Here is a 24,299-nt window from a genome sequence, read left to right as displayed (position 1 = left end):
TAGATCCACCAAGGTGGGTGGGACCCTGATTGTGGGGCCTATTGTGATATATGTGACTACATCAATACCATCCATCTATATTGAAAGCTTATTTTAGGGCATGATTCTAAAATAAATTAGGTTCAAATCTTAGATGGACCTTTTTATAGGAAATAGTGGTGATTGACCATTTAAAAATTCTTTTGGGCCACAAAAGCTTTGGATCATATTGATATTTGTGTCATTTCTTTATCCAGCTATTTGTGACCTTTTTTATAGGTTGGATGACAAATAAACATTTCAGTGAAATTCATGGAGCTTTTAATGGTAGGGATTCAATCACGATTGGTTCATATGGGTAAATGTGTCATATTAATATATTTTAAACATTTCATACGTTAGTTAACAAACAAGTTATTCTAGATTCCTAGATTCACTATTAGTTTTCCAACTTTAGATTCAAATTTTAGATTCAGACTTCTGATTTCAGATTTAACAAACAGGCCCTAAGGCTTGGAATTATCTCAATTTTACTTAAAGTATATATTTTAATGAACTTATTATAATAATTAAAACTTATAGTGATGATTATCTATAATGTAATGTATGATGTCAAGTTATAATTTTTAGATTCTTGAGGATTAAAAAAAAAAGTTACAAATCATTTTATTACCGTGTATTTGTGATTTGAGTCCCAATGCCTTTTGAATGTGGCATTGAACGATTCCTTTGTCCACGCACCACCAACAACATATCATGGTTAAAACCTGAGTATTCCAAGGAAAATTGTGGTTTATAAGCCCTAAAACACTCCTCTCAACATGCACCTTTCGTCCAATGAATATGACAGGCACTACCAGCATATCATGATCAAAATCCTGAGTATTCTAAAAAAATTTGAGGTTTCTAACCCCTACACTTACTCCTCTTCACATATTTAAGCCAACTAACATGACATCACAATGGGTTAGAAGGAAATTTGAACTGTTCATAAAATTAGGCCTGGCTTGAATATGTCCATCAAAGGAAATCATGCCGGTCCAAATTTCATGGATGTGCGTAGTATTGTAGACCATTGTGAAGTTTTCCAAAGCCATTTAATATTTAATCATGACAGTGACACAAGTGAAAATATTTGGTTTTGCTTTTTTCCATCTTGAAAGTGAGACACCCTATGCAACCATCCTACTAATGACTTGGGCATAAACTCTTATGTTAGGTTTTCTACCACTTCTAAATGAGTAGTGACTCATTCCCACATAGTAATGTACAATATCTTGATCATCCAAATTGTGGGTCCCACTGTTAATAGATTGTGAACTAATGTACAACCATCTTGATCTTCCAAATTGTGGATCACATTGTTAATATATTGAAATCATATTAACTGAAAAATCCTCACTATCAAATTAATGGCTATCAAGTGTATGTTAAAAAGTTAAAATATTGAGCGACCGGGTTTGAAAGAGGAAATTAGATTGGTTATATTATACTCTCATATCATTCTTTTCATTTATACTCGAACAATTTGGATTGGTACTCCAACAATTTGGACTGTTTGGATTGTCATACAACTATGTGTTATGTATAGCTGTAGAATCATGACCACTTTTTAAATGATGTCCAACTTACATATAAGTCTAACCCCAGAGAAAAAGGAAGCATGTTGAGTTTTCTGGCGATGCTACACAAGTTAATTTCATCAAGTGAGTGCCATGTACTCTAGGGCAGTGGTGTTTGTACGCCATCTAATCTATTCATCTAACTTACTTTATTTTGAAGAAATAATTACCTAAAAATCATGGTATTTAAAAACTCAAGGGGGCCATAACATTAAATTATAATTATAATTTTATGGGTGACCCCACCGGAATGTTGAATCAACCGGGATTTCATGATTCATGGCCAAACAAGGGATGGTCTACCTGATGAACAAGAGGATTTCATTAACGTTTACTCATGGTGAAGAAAGTAACTTATTAGGTTTGAAAAGTATTTCGAATAAAAAAAATGTCTTTGTTTTATCTTATTTTCAGGTGCTCTTCTTTTATCCAACATCAAATAGAAAATGGGCATGAAGAGTGCTTATAAGGAAATCCTCTCCAAATATTTTTGAATTGATGCATGCACGGGCTTGTACGCACGCCTAAGGTTGGATAGGTAGAAAAACTACCCTGGAAACTTATTAACCAAATGTGCTTGTGCAGTTGTGTTGTTTGCGAGAAAATGAGGAAGTCCCGTCTTGAATGGGGTCTTCAATCGCTAGTGAGATTAGATCGGGTCCATGGTGATGTTGGTGGGCAATCCACTCTGTTCATCTACTTCGTTAGATGATGTTAGATCATGGGTCCAAAAATTAGGTAGATCCGAGAGTCAAGTGTGTCACACGATATAAAACAATGGAGACACTACAAGAAAATGGAGCATCGCTGGCGGCCTAAAACCGGGCGCCGGCAAAGGGTCCCAAAGGTTAAAACTAAAGCCCTAATATGATTTCTCATTCTCTCTCAGCACAACAATCCCCCTCCCTCTCTCTCTCCTTTTGTTTATGAGGGCTGCATTGCTCGCAACCCTTGCAATCCATTGCGAAACCGTCCATCAATACATCCGTTGCCATTGTTGTTGCTGACCCAGCCGCTAACATTGCCATTGCATCATCATGATTTCCAGAATCGGTAGCCCCCCATCAAAACCCTCTCTGCCACGCTTCCACCATGAACTGCTCTTGCGGCAGCCATTTTTTGGCAGCACACCCGTGACCACCGCATGAAGCTTCAGTCCCTTCGTGCATCTCACCACCACCATGCATCATCGCCTTCATTTTTTGATCTGATTCAATGATTATTCCTTTTTCTAAAAGATTTTTTTTTTGTCTGGATTTATCTTGGATACGTGCTTTTCTTTCTTCAATTTAATGAGATTTGGTATTCTCTTTAATAAATTGACGATTTTTTGCTGATTGATTTGGTAAAATTGGAGCCTTCATATTAAGATTGATGCACTTAATCATTTGCTAGCCTCTTTACCATGTCTGCATCTCTCTCTCTCTCTCTCTCTCTCTCTAACTCTCTCTTAGTATTGAAAAAAAATGCAGATGATTTGTTTGTTAAAATACCAAAGAGATGTGATTTTGTAGAGAATGGTATATATGCATTTAGTTTGGTTGTACTCTGTGTGTGTGTGGAGAATGATATATATGCAAAGGAGTTGTTTGTTAAAATGCCAACGAGATTATCTGCTTTGACTTCTCAATTTGGTTGTTGCTATTTTAGCTTGCCGCTAACCTCTGCACTTGAATGTTTTCTCCAGAGTGGTTCATTTCCCTTTGCATAGAGTTTAGTAGTGAAATGCTCTCTGTATAATGTTGTTACAGGCTCAGTTCGCACTCTTGATAGGTGGGAGTTCTTTTTATTTTACACTTATCCGTTGTCTACATAAATAATAACTATTGTTAATTCTGCTATCATTCAGTTAATTGTGTATAGAGAGTCCTTATCAATTGCAGTCTTTAGATCCAAGAGTTTAGGATAGGCCCAAAGAATTTTCACTCAATCAAATTTGATCACAGTAGATTATTATGAAATTAACCATGGAAATCAAAGTTTTAGCAATTAGTAACAATCTCCAGCAATTAGAAAGTTGTTCCTGCTGCTAGAAAACTAGTTCAAGGCTTCCAGCAATCTCGTTCTCTAGCACTCAAATTGCGATATCTAGCAAGTAATTCTGAATATGAGTAATAAATCAGAGTTTCCAGCATTGATGAATAAATTCCAGCATTCAAATACAAATTAAAACCATGGTTCAAAGACCCGAAAACTGAACTTGACTCGAAAGTCCATCAGGTTTGGTAGAGCCCAAGATTCAGCAGAAAAGTGGGCACAACCCAAATGTAAAAACCTGATATTTGGTGAGTGTTTGTGAATATTGAAATGTTATGAAATATGTAAGTTAATAAAAATGTAACATATAGGAAAAAAATGACTAAAATCTAAGAAATCCTAGAAATATAGGCAAAATATCTCATCCTCCTGAGTGAAAAAAGAAAAAGAAAAAGAAAAAGAGAAGAAGATCCGATTGACCAGAAAAAGCTCGAAAAATATTCAAATGCAACTTGACGAAACTCGAGTGAATTGATTTCTATTGTGAGTTGATTCAAAAGACAATCGAGTTGAGGTGACTCAAACAAGGTTCAAATTGACTCGTAGTGTTTTTAAACTGTGATTAAAACCATACAAGATTAATATAACCATGATAAATCAAGGTTTGATAACTCCCCAAACCCAACAAAATGATCGTCCATCTTATTTATCTCCAAAAAGAAATTACACATCAAACTCTTCAAAGAAACTCATAACATAAACCTCCACATAGATGAAATAAAGACCTTTACACTCTTAAGGATCCCTAAAACCTCTCTCTTAATCTCTGTCATAGATGTGGTTGAATCTGAGCCATTATAACTCCTATCCAAGACTATTAATATAAGTAAAACAACCCTACAGTGGGGTCCATGCACAAGCTGTATTCATGTCTAATTCTCTCTACAGGGGTGCCGGTATCAGCCCCTAACTTCGGCCTACAAGGAGTATGGCTCCCTATTTGCTGCTGTTAAGTGGTTGCTATTGCCAGCTTTCGAGCCCTGCTTGGGACCAACTTGGGCCCACTTCAGGTCCTGGTTCTTTCCCAGATATGAATGATCACCTCTGTCACTTCTTGTGTCTGTTTTTCTTTTTTTCTTTTTCCTTTTTGGTTAAAAATTTGACGATTGTATTAAAAATTTGACGATTGTATTAAAAATTTGACGATTGTATTCACTTTAAAAAGAAGGATGCATCATTTAGGACCAGCGCAACATGTGAGTGACCCTCTTGTCACTCAAAAGTTTTAGATCCACACAAATCATATGACACATAAAAAAGATGAAAAAAAAAAAACATCAAGGCAAGAATCTTCTCATTCAAACTACAAACTCCAACTTCCCAAGAGATCTCCCTTAGAACACCCATGAAATGTATTTGCATATCTGCTATTTGTGCTTTGATTACTTTATGCAGTTCATCCATCTACCCTTCAGATGAGGATAACAACCATCTATTTGTATGATTTTTTTTTTTTTTTTTTTATTATTATTTTGTGCTCACTAAAGTTCATGATTTTTTCTTTTTCTATGAGTTCAGATGTATTTCATCGTATTGGCGCAAATCTTTAGGCTTTGTTGTTTACTTTTGTAAGTTACAGATTTGATATTAATGTTGTCAGGTCAAATTGAGAGAACAAGGTTGGGAAAAATAATTATGAAGAGAAACTTTCTAAAAGAACTCCTGATGAACTTGAAATGATACGAAAATATGTTGTAAGTTAAATGATCTGAAATAAGTTGACATTTGTCCTCTTCATTTCTTCTTGTGCTTTTCACCAACATTGGTCAAGTTACTGGTTTGCAGGGTCATTGGCATTTGTTTTTGAAACATTCCTGCTTTATTATAATAGAATGTTGTTTACCTATCTCTCAAAAACATAGTTACAGGGGTAACATGTTTTCCCTTCATACCATGTAGATATGCTTTGGATACCAATTTGGAAACAGTATAAAAAAACACTGGGTATTTGTAGCAACCAGTCTGTTATAAACATGTTAAATGTTTATCTCAGTTCCTCATCCATGAATGTATTCACGAAGAGCTTCTTTCCTTTTCTTTTCTTTTTTTTTTTTTGCTTTTTTTTTTCTTTGCATGAGTAATTTACAAGATTTTATGTTTTGTCTGAGTGCATGGTCCAGGTGCTTGTGTACATCACTGGAAACTGTTTTCTTTGGAACTTTAACCTCCATTATGAAAGATAGGGGACTTCAATATTACCTGTTGTTACATGTTTTCCGACAACAGAAAACCATCTTGCTGCATCATGGGATTGGATATAAATCATAGTAATCTGTATATTATGCATAAGTTATTATTGCTAAAATTGAAGAAATAACATCATAGAATAAAATTAATTTATAAACTATGTTTTGTGGACTTGATCAGTTGAATAGTTGTTGCTCAGGCTGTGAAGGGCCAGGTTAATTTATAAAGGACACAAATGGCATTTAAACACACCAACTTCTGATTGAAACGATGCTTTGTTTTGAAAGTAAGAAAACTCCATTATGCATTTATTAGAATGGAGAAAGACTGCCAAACCAACTCCAATCAAGTTCATTTCTTCAAATAGAAGAAACCATCAAAATTTGCCATTTAGACCATAGTCCATGTCTCTAGATGATTTTATAGTGTGTTGCCATCTTACTTGGAATTATCTAGATGTTGACTGGATTGTCCATTGTTCACACCTCAAGTATAGGGTTGTGATGTAGTAATAATCTCGGTAAGACCGAGGTCGAATCCACAGGGACAGAACCTTGTACGTAATCTAAAAGTAACTTGAATTAGAACTAGGCGAAGACACAATCTAAATCAGGAGAATCTAGGAGAATAATGATGAATTATTAAACTAAAGCTTGTAAAATTCAAAGGTGAGAAACTAGGGTTTCTAAGGATCCACTTGTAGAGATCAGGGAGATCTATGCTTGATTCATAAACACAACTGGAATCAGAGTCCTATCTTCATCCAGATGGAAGATAATACGTTAAAAATCCAATTCTGAACTTCCTTTCATCTAGTTTTCAATAGAAGAGAGGTATGAGAATTAGAATTAATTCCATCACAAAACCATGCCCATGAAACAAAGTAAACAACAGAATTTAGCCAATCCATAACCAATCTAAGAGAACTATGAACATTAGGAAGGATTCCATCATCCAACCATGCCCAGGAGACGATGATGAACAACAGGGTTCCCAAATTCACAAACCCTATAATGAAAAAAACATACTTAAAGCTATCGCAGATCTATTGTAATTTAAGTCACAACAAACCATTAAAAACTATAAATATTCCTTTTAATCAAACCGAAATCAAAGAGCATTCAACTTAAACATGAATCAAACTGTAATAAACATCCCATCATGCTACAAGCTTCACCTCTTAGCCCTAGCTAAGAGGTTTAGACAGACATGGATATGCTCATAATAAATCTCTTTAAAAACATCTAAGGAAGAAAAAAAACTAGGGAGAAGATAAAACGAACTCGTTACCGGCCCACTTTACACGTCTCTCTCTCTCTCTCTCTCTCTCTCTCTCTCTCTCTCTCCCCTCTTCTCTTCACGTCCTAAAAGATGATCCATGCTCTCTCTTTTATAGACTGGAGGAGGTTGGTTTGGAGTCGGACGAACCGACTCTATTTACGCACGTTGTGCAGCGAAGGCGCGGAAACAACCGCGTTTAGAACGAGTTTTGGCAAAGAGAGTATCCACACCGCCCATTTTGACTTCATGGGAAGGGTCGTGACCCCCTTTTGGAGATTATGGACGATCTGGATTGCTGATCCGATCACAGACAAGATCACATAACGCCCCACCTTGGCCGGCAGCGTCCGGACGCTGCTTTCGCACCCACCTTCATATTTTCTTGCGCTGGAACATTCAGTGGGCCCATGATCAACATCAGTGAGAAAATCTACTCCGTTCAGTAGCTTTGTGACGAGATTTCGGGTGAAAATGGATGGTTTTGGAGTGCTTTTGATGCGGCCCACTGAATCTGTGCTTTTGCCGTCCATCCTGTGTTTGAGACTTCATGACATGCAATGTTTGAGAAAATCAAACTGTAGATTAGGGTACGGTTGGTTTGGCCCTCTGAATTCAATGAATTGTGTGGACCATCGAATTGTATGATGATAGTGTCCCACCGAGCTTCGTCCGCAAGCTCTGTCTGCAAAATAGAGGCGAAAAATCTGGATTTACAAATCTAGACGGGTCAGCGGTCGCTGATCGTTTTGGTTGGCTTGATGCACACGAGTGCATTTGCTGCAGTGCACGTGCAGTACTCGTGTGGGCCCCATAATGATATTTTTGATATATCCACACCGTCCATCTGCCTTCCCATCTTACTCAAAGGGTTGAGACCAAAATCGAAGCATATTCAGAGATTAGGTGGGCCTCAGATTGATGATTTATGGGCTAATCTGTCTATTGGGCCACTTCGACAAGGATATAATGACCGAAATTCGACGTATATGGTTAATTTATGGTCCTTTGGCCATATATAAAGTTTCGGGCCGAATGGATGGTGAGAACCCCGTGATCTTGCATCTGGACGATTTTCAGGCCTCTTGGACTTCAATTTCTTGATTTTCTCGGATATTTGATGTGTAAATTCCTCAATCTCGGTCCCTTGAGGTCCGTCCTTTGCCTTGGTGACTTTTGAGCGTTAAATCCATGCTTTTAGTACCCCTTTTCAGTTTGGGCTCCTAAATTCACCTTGCAACACAAACACGATTAAAATCAAGTGTTAAACATTATCATGTACATAAAATTAGGTAATAATTGAGGTCTAATATGCAATACTTGACCCTCAACACAATCTCCAACCAGCATTTTACTAGACCCAAGCAAAGTATGCAAAAAATAATTGAAGAAGTACGAGACAATTTCTATAAACCCGAGTGAATTTTTGAAAAACAATCCAGATACTAGAATTCTAAGATTCATGAATGTTGGGCATTACTTTCTCCTGGAATCAAGCGCATGGTAAACTTTATAGTCAAGTTCAAAGTATTAATCCATCGATTAGAAAAATTCTAAAGATTGAGTTCCATGGGTGTATAGTGAAACCAAAACTTATCATAATCAAAGACTCAATTCTTTATTATCATGATAACATTGATAATCATAAGAGCATTCAGGATAATCATAACCTAAACCAAAACTTACCTTACAGTTCAACTTTTCATTCTTCCAGCTTTTGATTTTTCCGTCGATGGCTTTCACGCTATGTCAACCTTTTAAAGGTAAAGCCAATGATGGGAATCGAACCCTTACCTATAGGGAGCAAACCCATGGTGAAGACTATTCGCCCAACCCTTTCCGAAGACAACTGTTTTTTAGGTAGGTACTATTTTTTTCTTTGAACATAATGGACAAATTCCCCAAGTTGGCTCCTTCCATGTCTAGTGACTACTAGGTTATTAATTCAATAACAAACTGAAGCCGTAATGTGTAATTTAGGTATGACATGTGAAATCGTGACTCAATCAATATTTAAACTTCTAATCATGGATTAACAATTCAACTTAACTGTGAAATCTAACAGATAACTGAATCTAAGAGTCGTAAATTACCAACATTACGTATATTATATGTCTAAATCAAAGATGGCTGTCAAAATCACTTCAAATTCATAAGAATTTTCAAAAGAAAAAAAATTAAAAATTAAAAATTTTCACAATTTTTGCTCAAGACCAAGAAAATACTGATTAGGTAACCTAATCTCCCATCCCCAACCTAAAATCTACATTGTCCTCAATGTAAAAGATATATGCGTGCACTACACATGAGACAACGAAAGTAAGGGGGAAGTGATGGAAAGATAGTACCTGATGACGGAGTTAAGTGGCTTTTTCCCAAAGAGATTTCAATGTGAAGGCGGTTCGACACAAGAGTTAATCCAACATAAGAAACTACCCTAAAACAACTGGGAAGCAAACTAACCTAACAACATAAAGCTGACTAACCTAGAACAACAAAAAGTAAACTGCCTCAGTCTTATGAAAGTAGTAAACCTACCTGTACCTCCATTAGACTAGGTGATCAATCCTGATACACAGGATCATTCAGATGCATGAACATGTCTTTTAAATCAAATTTCTCAACTAATGGCTTTAATCGATGTCCATTTACTTTAAACTTATTTCTATTGTTTGGATTTTGAATCTCAACAGCCCCATGAGGATAAACATTGATAACAGTGAAAGGGTCGGTCCAATAAGATCAGAGCTTACCCGAAAATAGATGTAATCAAGAATCATACAAAAGGACTTTCTGACCTGACGTGAATGATTTTCGTCGAATACGTTGGTCATGAAATGCCTTCATCATGTCCTTGTAAATTCTTGACTTATCGTACGCATTGTTCCAGATTTCTTCAAGTTCATTCAACTGAAGTTTGCGTAGTAAGCCAGCGTTGTCCAGATTAAAATTCAGATTTTTGATCACCCAGTAAGTTATATGTTCCAACTCCAAAGGCAAGTGGCAAGCCTTCCTATATACAAGTCTAAAGGGAGACATTCCAATAGGGGTCTTAAATGTAGTACGGTAAGCCCATAAGGCATCGGTTAATCGGGTTGACCAATCCTTGTGGTCAGGGTTAATCATTTTCTCCAAGATGTGTTTGATCTCCCTATTGAAAATGTCAGCTTGCCCACTTGTTTGTGGGTGGTATGGGGTGTTCACCTTATGAGTGAGAGATACCATATTTCTTCATTAAACTCTCGAATGGACTATTACAAAAGTGTGATCCCCCATCACTAATGATGGCTCGAGGCATTCCAAATCGAGAAAGGATATTTTCTTTAAAGAATTTAATAACCGTGCGATGGTCATTGTCCTGGTACGGAATCGCTTTGACTCATTTAGTGACATAGTCTACGACGAGGAAAATGTATAGATTTCCAAAGGATTGAGGGAATGGTCCCATGAAATCGATGCCCCAGCAATCAAATGCTTCTATGATGAGAATGGGGTTCAAGGGCATCATATTTCGACGAGACAATGCTCCTAATTTCTGACAACGCTCACAAGCATTGCAAAAATCATGAGTGTCCCTGAACATAGTGGGCCAGTAAAAGCCACACTGCAGAATCTTGGCCGTAGTCTTTTTAGCAGAAAAGTGACCACCACCGGCCTGTGAGTGACAGAAGGAGATGACACTCTGATGCTCATCATCTGACACACATCTCCTTAGGATTTGGTCTGCGTAATATTTAAACAAATATGGATTGTTCCAAAAGAAGTTGCGCACCTCGGTGAAAAATTTCTTCTTATCTTGCGCAGTCCATTGTGTCGGTATGAAACCTGCAGCAAGATAATTAGCAATATTAGCGAATGAAGGTGAGTGAGAGACTCTGAACAATTGTACGTTAGGGAACATGTCATTGATATATGCCGTTTCAAGGGAATCAGAGGGATTATGACGGGAAAGATGGTCAGCCACTACGTTCTCTACTCCCTTTTTTATCTTTAATTTCTAAATCAAATTCTTATAGTAGAAGGATCCATCTTATCAGGCGAGGCATAACATCATTCTTAGCAAGAAGATACTTGAGCGCCGCGTGATCTATGTAAATGATGATCTTGGATCCGATCAAGTAGGACCTAAATTTATCCAAAGCGAACACTATGGCTAAGAGTTCCTTTCCCATAGTCGAGTAGTTCACTTAGGCAGGATTTAGAGTCTTACTTGCAAATGAATAATGTAGGGCTTCTTTTCTTTTCTCTGGCTTAAAACTGCCCCGAGAGCATAATCAGACACGTCGCACATAAGTTCAAAAGGAAGGCTACAGTCGGGTGGCTGGATGATAGGTACAGTAGTTAACATGCCCTTAAGCTTAGTAAAAGCTTCTTGACACGGCTCAGTCCACTTATATAGTGCATCCTTTTGAAGTAGATAAATAGAGGACGAGAGATGAGACTAAAGTCCTTTATGAATCATCTGTAAAACCCGGCGTGTCTTAAGAAGGATCGCACATCTCGTATGTTCTTGGGTGAAGGTAGGTTAGAGATAAGATCAATTTTAGCCTTATCTACCTTGATTCCTTTGGACGAGATGATACGTTTAAGGACAATTTTCTTACGAACCATGAAATGACACTTCTCCCAATTGAGTACCAAGTTCTTTTCTTCACATCTTTTCAGCGCACATTTAAGACTCTCTAAATACTCGCTGAAAGATGGACCGAAGACAGAGAAATTGTCCATGAAGACCTCTAAATATTGCCTCACCATGTCTGTAATGACCCGAAAAATTTTGTGCTAAGACTCGAGTACTACCTCTATTTTCCTTAGAAGCTAATTGTGGGTTAATTAGCGCTAAACTCGATTGCTTGTGAAATTAGCATCAATCACTTTAAATTTGATCTGCATGACTCAAAACCTGTAGAATAGTTAGCGCTATGTTACTCTGAAATCTGGGATCCATCGCTAAATCCAGTTGCTCTCAGGAATTTTTAGAAACTTTGGATCGGACCTGGACCGCGCGTCGAAAGTCCGATAGCGATGATCTTAGACAAATATGGTCACCATGTTGGACTTGACCATCACCTTAAAAATCAAGTCCAGATGATGTCTTGGGTCGATTTGATTGAGTCCGGAGTGAAGAGTGTGAGAACGGTGAGAAATTAAATGTGATTTTATGAAATCTGAGTCGTGTCGCTTGTGTGACGATTTTAAGCAATCTGACCATTGGATTCTGACCCAATTTCACCCTCGGATCAGGGAAGGTGGCCTAGACATGTCATTATGCTTATGGACCTGATCGAGTTTTGGTGACCGTTGAATTGAGTGTGGTCCGCCACGGCTGATCTATAAAGCCGATCGGTACGAAAACTCAGCCTGACCTAGATCCATGGTCAGTGAGCTTAAGTTCGACCGCACGTCGGGAAAGGACCACCAGAAGTGCTCCGTTGGATCGAGAGAGGCCTGATTTGGTTATAACTTAAGTATGCCTTGGCCCTGGGGTTATTTTCATCAATGTTAGGCTTATATAAAGACCTTAAAACCCTCACTCTCTTTTCCATACGAATTTCCTAACCCTAGCTAAGAAAGAGAGAGGAAAAGAGAGAGAAAGTGAGAGAGAAGTTGGTGAATCATCTTCATATTCTTTCCTATTACTCTACATCCTTTAACCATCACTTTTGAATCGTTTTTCCGGCGATTCTAAGTTCCTTCTTGGGTAAGTTAACCTAACCCTAATATGTTTTAGAGCTTAGAAGAGTCTATGTGTTGATGTAGCTCATTTCTATTCTTGCCTTAGGTTATCTTGTCGCCGTTGACGAAGACATATCGTCTGAATCAGTTCGGTGTGCTATTTCTGGTTTAAGGTGCGGACTATATTCGTATAGGTTATGGTTTTCAAGGCTTTCAATGTCAGATAATGGTTTATTCTTGTAGTGGGTGTAATTTCACATGCCAAATGCTATGTTTATATTGTATTCCTGATATATATGCCTTGTGTAGAGATTTGTGTATTCCTTGTGTATGTAGAAAGTACCATATACGTATAAAATATGAACATGTACTTTCCATGATTATTTGTCATGTATTTATGCTAATTGTATGTGTCAACTCCTTGGTAAAAGGAATTGTCCAAATGCGTGTTTTTCAACATGCGTCATGTATGTTGAACTATGTATTGTAAGTGTTTGTAGAAATGTCTGAATGGTCTAAAGGGTAGCATACTATCCTATTTGCGGGCGTTGAGAAGCGATTCTCAACTCTCCTATTGGTGTGTATGAATTCCCACATGCAAGTCACATTCTTTGTTGTTTAACTTCAAGCATTACTTATGTGTAAATCTATGTTGAGTTGATATTCTACAAATGCTCACATACTACATGATTTGAATTATTGTTCCATTGCTGTTCTACATTCTATATGAATATTTGTTGTAGTGGAATGTGTTTGGGACTATGAAATAGTCTAGAAAATCGGTAATCGGCCTTGAGTTCATGGCTGAGGTCGCTTTCGTCACAAAGGACATGATTTGACGAACCCAAGTCGTATTAGAGTTGTCGGCAGTGGTTTTGCAACATGGAGTGTTTGCGAACTCTATGTCGTTCAACCTAACATGCGCTCGTGCTAGTCGAGTTCGTCAAGTAACCCGATTGTCCGATGTATGTTCACCATGTATGGACGCTATTGTTTGAATCTAGGGTACCAAACTTACCAGTGCAAATCCTGTTAACAATTATACCCGGATCCGCTAAGACTCATGAGCCAGACATGGTGGTATGGGATACCGTAGTCGAGCTGTTGGCTTACGCTGGGGTGACGAGCCTCCCTGTAGTGACCAATGAGCAACCAAACTCGTGAGCCGATTATGGTGGTATGGGACACTATATTCGTGTTGTCGGCCTACATTGATTGGTGATGAGCCCTTTGTAGTGACCTCGAGCATACCTGGATACCGCATTGAGGTGACGAGGCTTATTGTAGTAACGAAGGTATGATAGGCGTGCATTGATTGGTGACGAGCCCTTTGCAGCGACCTAAAACTATATGATCGTATGAGATGTCTAGGACTGACGACCCTAGAATGGATCACTGTTTGGACAGTGATATGAGGAAGGTACCTTAGCTTCCCAATCCTGCTGTATGAAAAGGACTAATAACAACTGGTAATCATGTTCATGCACCGCATTGCATGTGCCTGTAAGAGGTGGAGCACCTGAGGTGATGTCATGCGTAATGTAAGATGAAGACGCTGAGGGTGTACCGGCAAGGGCATACATCATTCTACATACATCCTTACACTAACAAGAGTAATTAGGACATGTTTGATTGTTCTGCTTTATCATTACTGCTTGATTGAATTGATAACATGTTAACCTTTGCTTTAGTGTTCCACTGAGTTGATCACTCACTCCCACGTTCTGGGACGGTGCTTAAACACCTTACCAGACTCTGTCTTAGATGTAAATATTGATGTGACCCCTTAGGCAGAGCAGGAGTTCGAGGATGATGAGGCTGCATTTTCTTTCATGAAGTTTTCAGGCGGGTTCTTGTGAGCCTTGTTCTGATGCGTGGGATTTTGGGATTTCTTTTTGGGAATAGATGAATTTCATTTTGATGTTTGTATTATTTTTGATAGCAACACTTGAAAGTATGACCTGGTATGTATGCGTATTTCAGGGACTTGCACATGTGCACTTATGTTTCTTTAAGTCTTCCGCTTGCGTTCTTTCACTTATCCCTAAATTATGTTTGCAGTTTGGCTTAATCTATTCCATGTTTTATGTACTCATACAGACAACATACATCCATCATTAAATATGTTGCATAAGTGATGTTTTGAAACTCGGGAGGTGAGTTATGCTCGGCCCCCGAATTTCAGGGCGTTACAATGTCAGAAAAGATACTCATCATACATTGCTAAAAGGTGGTAGGGGCATTACATACTCCGAATGGCATCCTTCGGTAAGCAAAGGTGCCATAGGGACATATAAACGTAGTCTTTTCCTGATCTTCAGGGGCTATCTCTATCTGATTGTAGCCTGAATACCCACCAAGGAAACAGTAACAGGAATGACCAACTAGCCTTTCTAAGATCTAATCAATGAAGGGCAAAGGAAAGTGGTCATTCCTCGTGATGGTATTCAACTTCCTGTAGTCAATGCACATTCTCCAACCACTAGTAACTCTAGTTGGCATGAGTTCATTATTAGCATTGGCTACGATGGTGATTTCGGACTTCTTAGGAACCGCCTAAGTTGGACTCACCCACTAACTATCGGATATAGGGTATATGATACCTACATCCAATAGTTTAAGAACCTTGGCTTTAACCACTTTCTTCATGTTTGGATTTAATCTACGTTGTGATTACCGAGAGGGCTTCGCATTATCCTCGAGATAAATGCGGTGAGTACAAATCGAAGGGTCAATTCCCTTGAGGTCCTCAATCGTCCATCCAAGGGCTCTCTTATGCTTAATAAGAGTAGATATGAGCATACTTTCCTGTTCTTTCTCCAGGTGGGTAGATATCACCACTGGGTATATCTCATCTTGACCTAAATATCACCACTGGGTATATCTCATCTTGACCTAAATAGACATATTTCAAATCAGAGGGCAAAGGTTTTAGGTCAAGCTTCGGTGCCTTGAGGTTAGACTGCAGATGCACTTCTTTGATTTGGGGTAATTCTTCAAATTGTGGCCTCCACCGGTTAACTTCAAGTACCGGCATAGTATCAAGTATGACACATGTCTCCCTAATCAAGTCATCATCAAAATCATGGGAGTGGGTCAGGCATGTCTCTAGAGGGTCAAAGGATAAGGTCAGAGGTGTCCTATCTTCCACAAAAGAGTCAATCATATTAATGTTGTGGAAATCGTCATCATCCTCTAACTGTTTGCTTGTATTGGAAAATATGTTTGACTCCAATGTCATCTTCCCAAAAGACATATTCATGACACCATTCCTGTAATTGATAATTGCATTTGAAGTGGCAAGGAATGGGCGACCAAGAATGACGGGAATCTGAGTGCTCATGTTACTGATGGGTTCGGTATCCAGGATGATAAAATCTATAGGGTAGTAGAATTTGTCAACCTAGACTAACACATCCTCAATTATCCCTCTCGGTACATGAACAGAGCGATCAGCAAGTTGTAATGTGCTTAAGGTGGGTTTTAATTCACTAAATTCTAACTGCTTGTACACCGAGTAGGGAATCAGATTGACGCTTGCTCCTAAGTCAAGAAGTGCATGCTCAATTCGATAGTTCACAATTACACATGATATGGTTAGGCTACTGGGATCTTTGAATTTCTGCAGCAGATCTTGCTTTAGGATTACATTCACTTTCTCAATCAAGAAGATTTTCTTTTGAATATTTTGCCGTCTTTTGGTCGTGCACTAGTCTTTCAGGAATTTGGCATATGAAGGTATTTGTTTTACGACATCAAGTAGAGGAATATTGACCTTCATTTGTTTCAACACCTCTAGAATGTCCTAAGAGTTAGAGAGAGGTTTTGGTGCAACCAACCGTTGGGGAAATGGAGCAACTAACTTCCCTTGAGATTCCGGTTCTAATTCTTGTGGGGCATGGCTAGATCCATCATCTTTGTCCACTTTCGGGTCTTTAGGCTTTTCAGCGTTAACCAGAATTGTTTTGTCAATGATCTTCCCACTCATAAGAGTAGTGATAGATTTTGCTTGCTCCATCTGATTTGAAGAGCTTGGATCACTTATCTCATATTACGGTTTAGGATTGGGGAGAGGTTGTGCAGGAAGCATCCCCTTTTCTATAACTGTCATACGTGAATCCAACTTTTGCATAAAGTTTACAAGTTCACGTACTGCCTGAGTAAGCTCTTGTGTGGAATTTTGAATCGATTCTTCTTGAGGTTTCCCTTGATTTGGATTTTAATTGAAGAAACCTTGAGGGGTAGTAGTTTGTCCATTCCTCCAACTGAAGTTTGGATGATTTCTCCAACCAGGATTGTATGTATTGGAGGTAGGTCCATTAAAAGGTCTTTGATAATTGTTCACGACATTAGATTGCTCATTCAACACCCCTCAAAAGGCAGGTATTATTGGACAATTTTCGGTTGTGTGAATGTTGGAATCATAGATACCACAAACAGTTTCATTAACCTTATCCTTCTTTAATTCCATGGCCTCCAATTTCCTTATGAGATTAGTCACTTTAGAATTGATATCATCGACCTTGTTAAGGAGATACATTCCACCCCTCTCCCTAAATTGAATCGCCCTAGACATGGTACTTGATTTTGGGTATGTCCCATAATTGTGCGTTTTCAGCAAGTCTATCCAAGTAGTTCCACACATCATCGACATTTTTATTCATGAATTCCCCATTGCACATGGTCTCAACCAATTGGCGCATGGAAGATTTCAGTCCATCATAGAAAAAGTGTGTAATGCGCCACGTTTCAAAACCGTGTTGTGGGCATGAATTGACAAGATCCTTGAACCTTTCCCAATATTGGAAGAATGTTTCATCCTCATTTTGGGCAAAGTTCATGATTGATTTTTTAAGGGTGTTAATTTTATGATATGGAAAAAATTTCTTTATGAACTCCCATTGCATATCATTTCATGTGCCAATAGATCTAGGACATAGTGAATGCAACCACGTCTTAGCTCTTTTTCAAAGAAAAGGGAAAGAGTTTCAGCGTGACTGTGTCCTAAGACACGTTTGGAAAATATAAAGTGACTATGATCTCATTAAACTCTTTCAGGTGTAAATATGGATTTTCTGACTCAAGCCTATGAAATTTAGGAAGGAGTTGGATCACCCTTGGCTTAATATCCATGTGCCCCGTATTCTTAGGAAAAACCATGCATGAGGGTGTGCTTACCCTTGCCGGTTGTAAATAATCTCATAAAGTACGAGGCGAGGGTGCTTGATGTACCTCATTCTCATCCTGGACTTCCCCAACCCTAGGTGGAGGTAATGCTTCAGGTTGATTTGCGGCCATAACTTCAATTAACTCAGGGGATCTCGAGAGGTGTCTAGTCCTGTGATGGATAGTCAGCCCCTCAACCAATCCTCCTTCAGTCAAGAGATGTCGAGTGTTATCACGGACCCACTTGGGCATGTAACACTCACAACCCTCAATCACAAATTTTAACCTAAACCTAAAAGAATAGAAATCTAGGAATAGAAAGAGAGAAGAGTTGGAAGGAAGTTACCAAATCGAAGTCCTTAAGTTAAAAACCTGCAAAACTAACCAAAACAAGTTAGTTTCTAGAAATAAAAATTTTAAAATTAGAAAGTTCCTAAAATAGAAAGTAAACTAGTTTCTAAAAAAGGAAAGACTTCTAAAAATCGAAAATAGAAAGTTTCTAAACTAATTAGGAAAGTTCTAAACCTAAAATAGAAATTAAGAAAGTTTCTAAAAATGAAAGAAATCCTAGAATTAGGAAGTTAGTTTCTAAAAATAAAAGAAGTCCTATATAAAACAAATCAGGAAAATTTCTAAAAATATAAAACAAATCCTAATATAGAAATAGAAAGGAAGAAAAATCAGGAAGAGATCACCAAATCAGAAAGCCTATATCAAGGTCCTACAAAACAGGAAAGTTAGGTTAGTTTTTTTAAAAATCAAACAGAAAAACCTAGACCTAAAACTAGAAAAACCCTAATCTTAACCTAATTTTAAAACTAGTTAATCTCAAAAAAACGTAATCGTCAATCCCCGGCAAAGGCACCAAAAACTTGTTCACACCCCAAGTATAAGGTTGTGATGTAGTAATAATCTCGGTAAGACCGAGGTCAAATCCACAGGGACTGAACCTTGTACGTAATTTAAAAATAACTTGAATTAGAACTAGGCGAAGATGTAATCTAAATCAGGAGAATCTAGGAGAATAATGATGAATTATTAAACTAACGCTTGTAAAATTCAAAGGTGGGAAACTAGGGTTTCCAAGGATCTACTTGTAGAGATCAAGGAGATCTACGCTTGATTCATAAACACAACTAGAATCAGAGTCCTATCTTCATCCAGATGGAAGATAATACGTTAAAAATCCAAATATGAACTTCCTTTGATCTAGTTTTCAATAGAAGAGAGGTATGAGAATTAGAATTGATTCCATCACAAAACCATGCCCACGACACAAAGTAAACAACCGAATTTAGCCAATCCACAACTAATCTAAGAGAACTATGAACGTTAGGAAGGATTCCATCATCCAACCATGCCCAGGAGACGATGGTGAATAACAAGGTTCCCAAATTCACAAACCCTATAATGAAAAGAACATATTCAAAGCTATCACATATTTATTGTAATTTAAGTCATAACAAACTATTAAAAACTATAAATATTCCTTTTAATCAAACGAAAATCAAAGAGCATTCAACTTAAACATGAATCAAACCGTAGAAAACATCCCATCACGCTACAAGCTTCACCTTTTAGCCCTAGCTAAGAGGTTTAGCCAGACATGGATATGCTCAAACTAAATCTCTTTAAAAACATCCAAGGAAGAAAAAAAAATAAGGAGAAAAGATAAAACAAACTCGTTGCCGGCCCGCTTCACACGTCTCTCTCCCTCTCTCTCTCTCTCTCTCTCTCTCTCTCTCTCTCTCTCTCTCTCCTCTTCTCTTCACGTCCTAAAAGATGATCCATGCTCTCTCTTTTATAGACTGGAGGAGGTCGGTTTGGAGTCAGACGAACTGACTTTGTTTACACACGTTGTGTAGTGAAGGTGCGGAAACAACCGTTTGGAACAAGTTTCGGCGAAGGGAGTATCCACACCATCCATTTTGAATTCAATGAACGATGTGGACCATCGAATTATATGATGATAGTTGCTTACCGAGCTTCGTCTGCAAGCTCTGCCTGCGAAACAGAGGTGAAAAATTCAAATTTCCAAATCTAGATGGGTCAGCGGTCGCTGACCATTTTGGGCACAGCGAGTGCACTTGCTGCAATGCACGTACAACACTCATGTGGGCCCCACAATGATATTTCTGATAAATCCACACCGTCCATCTGCCTTCCTATCTGACTCAAAGGGTTGAGACCAAAATTGAAGCATATCCAGAGATTAGGTGGGCCCCAGATTGCTGATTTATGGGATAATCTATCCGTTAAGCCACTTTTACAAGGATTCAATGGTTGAAATTCGACGTGTACGGTTAATTTATGGTCCTCAAGCCAGATATAAAGTTTCGGGCTGAATGGATGGTGAGAACCCTATGATCTTGCATTCTGGATGATTTTCAAGCCTCTTGGACTTCAATTTATTGATTTTCTCGAATATTTGGCATGTAAATTCCTCGATCTTAGTCCCCTAGGGTTCGTCCCTTGCCTTGGTGACTTCTGAGCGTTAAATCCATGCTTTTACTACCCTTTTTCAATATGGGCTCCTAAATTCACCTTGTAACACAAACACGATTAAAATAAAGCGTTAAATATTATCATGTAGTAAAATTAGGTAATAACTGGGGTCTAATATGTAATATTTGACCCTCAGCATCCATTGCCAAATTTATGCAGGTAGAAGAAAATTTGAAAGCCAGGTAGGGGAAAACAACATTCCGCCACTACTTTTCGAGATTTTGCACACCAATTTTTCTGGAGGTGTGTTTTCTGTTTAATTCAATAATCTAAATTCACTAGTTATCCTGATTGATAACTCTTGTCAGACGTTCATGCCATATATAAGACACTTTTTTATTATAGATTATTGTAGTTTAGCTGGAGCAAGGATTGTTATACTAGAATTTTGGAAGGACCCTTCACCGTCGCTAACTAAAACCAGGCGCTGTCAAAGGATCCCTATATATATATATATATATATAAGCCCTAGCATCTAGTTTCGACTCTTTCCTTCTCCCTGCCCCCAATTCTATCTCTCTCTCTCTCTCTCTTTGCAACTCCACGACCCATATTCTCGGCGGCAGAACAACCTTCTGCTGCAACTCTAGCAGCTATCTACCGTGGCACTCTCTCTCTCTCTCTCTCTCTCTCTCTCTCTCTCTCTTTCTCTCTCTCTCTCTCTCCTCTTCTGCCAAGCAAGCGCTCTCTCTCCATCGAGCGGTGAAGAAACCTCCATGGCACAATCACTTTCAGTCTCCCTCTCTCAGGTCTCTCTCTCTCTCTCTGTCATTTTACTTTGGTTTAATGAAGATAGACAATAAAGGAAGGGTTCTTTTCTTTAGTGAAAAGCCCAAAGGAGAGGAATTGAAGGCAATGGTAATTATCATCCATTTTCTGATGTCTTTTATATTCGCATCTGCTGGTGGGATTAGACTGAAATTAGAATTCATGAGTATGAAGCAATTCTACAATTTTGTATGATTGTGTGTCTTCATTTCAAATTCCTTAGGTAGTGGATACTACAATTTTAGGGCTGTCACGAGAGGAGGCTGAAAAGAAACCATACATTGCTTCCATGGGAGTGTATGTCTTCAAGAAGGGGATACTCTTGAATCTTCTATGGAATAGTATTCAAGCTGCATGTAGATTCTATGATTTTTAAAAGAAGATGAAATTGAAGTTTGATAAGAAAGGTTCCCTACATATTTGATCCAGTGAACCGTTGACACAGGGATGAATGTGATGAGGTCGATCACCGTCATCCTTAGGGGGATAACTACTTCAAATCCATGAAGCTTCTCTATACTCCTCATAGAGACTTCTTGAATTCACGTGGAAAAATAGAAACTAGAAATAATTCTAGAAAGTCAAAATAAATTTATTGAATATTGATTGATTGATGAAATAGACGAGTCTACAACCCTTTAAATAGGGATATTAAGACTTGGAAGAAGTTTAAGAATTAAACTATAACTAAAACTCCCTAAAATTCGTAACTTACTATAAATAATGAATTTTCTATTTATAGTAAGTGTCGTATGTGGCTTAACCACGTTACTCTCCTAATTTTTCTAAACACTTTTCATGTTGGGCGCAACTCTTAAAGTCCAACGGATGAAGAGTTACAATCAAACTAAAACTTACTATATGTAGTAAAAATGGAATTCAACCGTCGATATGGTGGAATCTCGCAAATTCGGCATAGGCAACCCAGCTCTAAAAGCAATGGTTGGCTAAAGTAGCTCGTCCTACCCCAAAATCATTTATGGTACGTCGAGTAACTCATTCCGATTTGCAATATATGCCTGTTTTAATGTTCTGACAATCTTGATGACTTCTGCCTCCGATCTTGCCTTCTCTGGTCCATCTTGGACATGAACATGTCCGCAACCCGCTCTACATCAAACGTCACATATTTTGTTCGAAATGAGTGACAATGCACATGAATTGGCATGCCAAAAATATAATTGAAGTTCCTTGTGTGATTCATTACTGTTATTACTCTTTTCCAAGTAATGATTCTTCCAAGACCGTTCCAAGTGATGACAAATTTACAGCTCACCAAATCTCCTCATGTCTGCCTTCCCTTAGACTGTTTATATTTGAATGTAATTGAAGCTTCTATTGCTCTCATTGTTATGCTTTCTTGTTTGAATGCTCCTTGTTCTTGGATAAATAAAATGCACTGGTACACTGTAAGCAGGGGAAAGTGGTTTACAACTTCCTTGATTCATATATAATGCCACCTCGAAATCAATGAAACCGATATGCCCTTAATTGTTTGTATTTGCCTCCTAAATTACTCCATTATTTATTATGAAAGTCTACGAGAACTGTTCTCCTCTCTTTGTTGTTGGTAGAAGACAAGAAGAACCCACATGAGAAAAAGGTGGGACCCTCCACGTTTTCTGTTGGCCAGCCAGTGGTAGGAGGCCATGAAAGGTGAAATCATGGACTACTAAAGCTGGTCCTCTATTTACTATCAAAAGCTGCAAATGTCTATCATCAGGATATTTGAATGAATCTGCATTTCAGTATGATACACCACAACTTTTTTTGGTATATTTGTGATCATTCATCATGGTCCCTTTGATATATCTTGGTTAACGTACAAGGAAAGATAATGGCTATTATGTTAGTAAATGGGCTTGATCATTTGACAAGATGACCATCTTTCAGTCCTCAAACCAAAATTCGTGGTAATGTCGTGAAAATAGTTGGCCTTTACTTGTTTTCAGTTGTAGTGAATAGTAGTATGAAAGTTTTTCATTACTTGAACCCTTAGTCCCTGATGGATTGACTTTTGGCTGGATAATCGACACTGTTTTCAACCTAATATGTGGCCTCTATGTCATCCGTATGTGCCAAGTTAGCATGCATAGCCATATGTGGAGGTGCCTGTGGGGCTGGAACCTTGAATTAGTGGGCAAAGATTTCTTATATCACTATTGTTGGTTCCCACTTGTGATTCTATCAACACTTGCCATTTATTTTTATTTTTATTATTATTTTTTTTGTGCGATTGTTTTCCCTCACCAGTAGAAAATCTGAAATGAAGAATCCAGGAGAATACGTCAATTAAGTGATATAGAAGGGTAAGACCATATATGCTAGGGTCTCATCAACAAAATTTGATCTAGTCCCATCCCAGTGGCTCACACGTGCCAACATTTCACGTGTAATATCCATTTTTTTCTTTCTTTTTTCATATTGTGATTACTTTTCTTTCAAAAACCGGTAATTTGTTACTCCATTGGATTTGGTAAGATTGATGTATGTTATGAGAATCCTAATAGACATGCTTGAAAGTCTAATTAGCTCAGATGTGGACATAGGTGATTGAAGAGGATCTTCCACATGGCAAATGCTTTGTGATCTTTAGTTTTCCACCATTTGGTTTGTATTGTCTTTACTTTTTCTTTCTTTGCTAAAATTTTATCTGACATGTTTTTAATTGTTGTGTTTCAAATGGTTGCAGGGGAAAGGAAGGGCGTTCTGTGCTGGTGGTGATGTTCTAACTATGGCCCATTTCGTAACCACCGGTAGATGTTTCTTTTCCAACTTGCGACAAATCCTTTAATGACAGGATATAATATTGTACTTGCAGTAGATTTTTTCGGTGATATTAAGTCAATGTACTGAACATTTTATGATGTTTCCCTCAATTTTTATGATGCTTTTGATAGATTTACTTGTACATATTAGGTCATTGGAGTATTAGGTCATTGGAGTTTTGGTGCAAATTTTGCTTGGGATGAATACATCTTTAATTATATATTGCCAACGTACTGGAAAATTCAAGTGATACATCTTTAATTTTGGCATTTTCTTCATGGTTAATCAGTGTTGAAAATTGCATGTTTAGGA

The 24,299-nt window shown here is 38.0% G+C and overlaps 1 long non-coding RNA gene and 1 other non-coding gene across 3 annotated transcripts; both read left to right on the top strand.

Annotated features, from left to right (window-relative positions):
* The first annotated feature begins 2,509 nt into the window (after window positions 1-2,509).
* Window positions 2,510-24,235, top strand: LOC131251415 (uncharacterized). Of its 2 annotated transcripts, XR_009173842.1 has the most exons (5): window positions 2,510-2,654; window positions 3,289-3,374; window positions 5,239-5,332; window positions 23,911-23,974; window positions 24,154-24,235. It is a non-coding gene; the product is annotated as an uncharacterized LOC131251415 (long non-coding RNA). The 2 variants fall into 2 exon arrangements; XR_009173841.1 differs by having other exon boundaries at window positions 2,510-3,374.
* Window positions 17,532-17,638, top strand: LOC131252380 (small nucleolar RNA R71). Its single transcript, XR_009174403.1, has one exon. It is a non-coding gene; the product is annotated as a small nucleolar RNA R71 (small nucleolar RNA).
* Window positions 24,236-24,299: the final 64 nt, after the last annotated feature.

This window comes from Magnolia sinica, chromosome 7 (assembly GCF_029962835.1).
Source record: "Magnolia sinica isolate HGM2019 chromosome 7, MsV1, whole genome shotgun sequence".
In the NCBI taxonomy this organism is placed as follows: Eukaryota; Viridiplantae; Streptophyta; class Magnoliopsida; order Magnoliales; family Magnoliaceae; genus Magnolia; species Magnolia sinica.
This window is presented reverse-complemented; position numbering and strand designations above follow the sequence as displayed.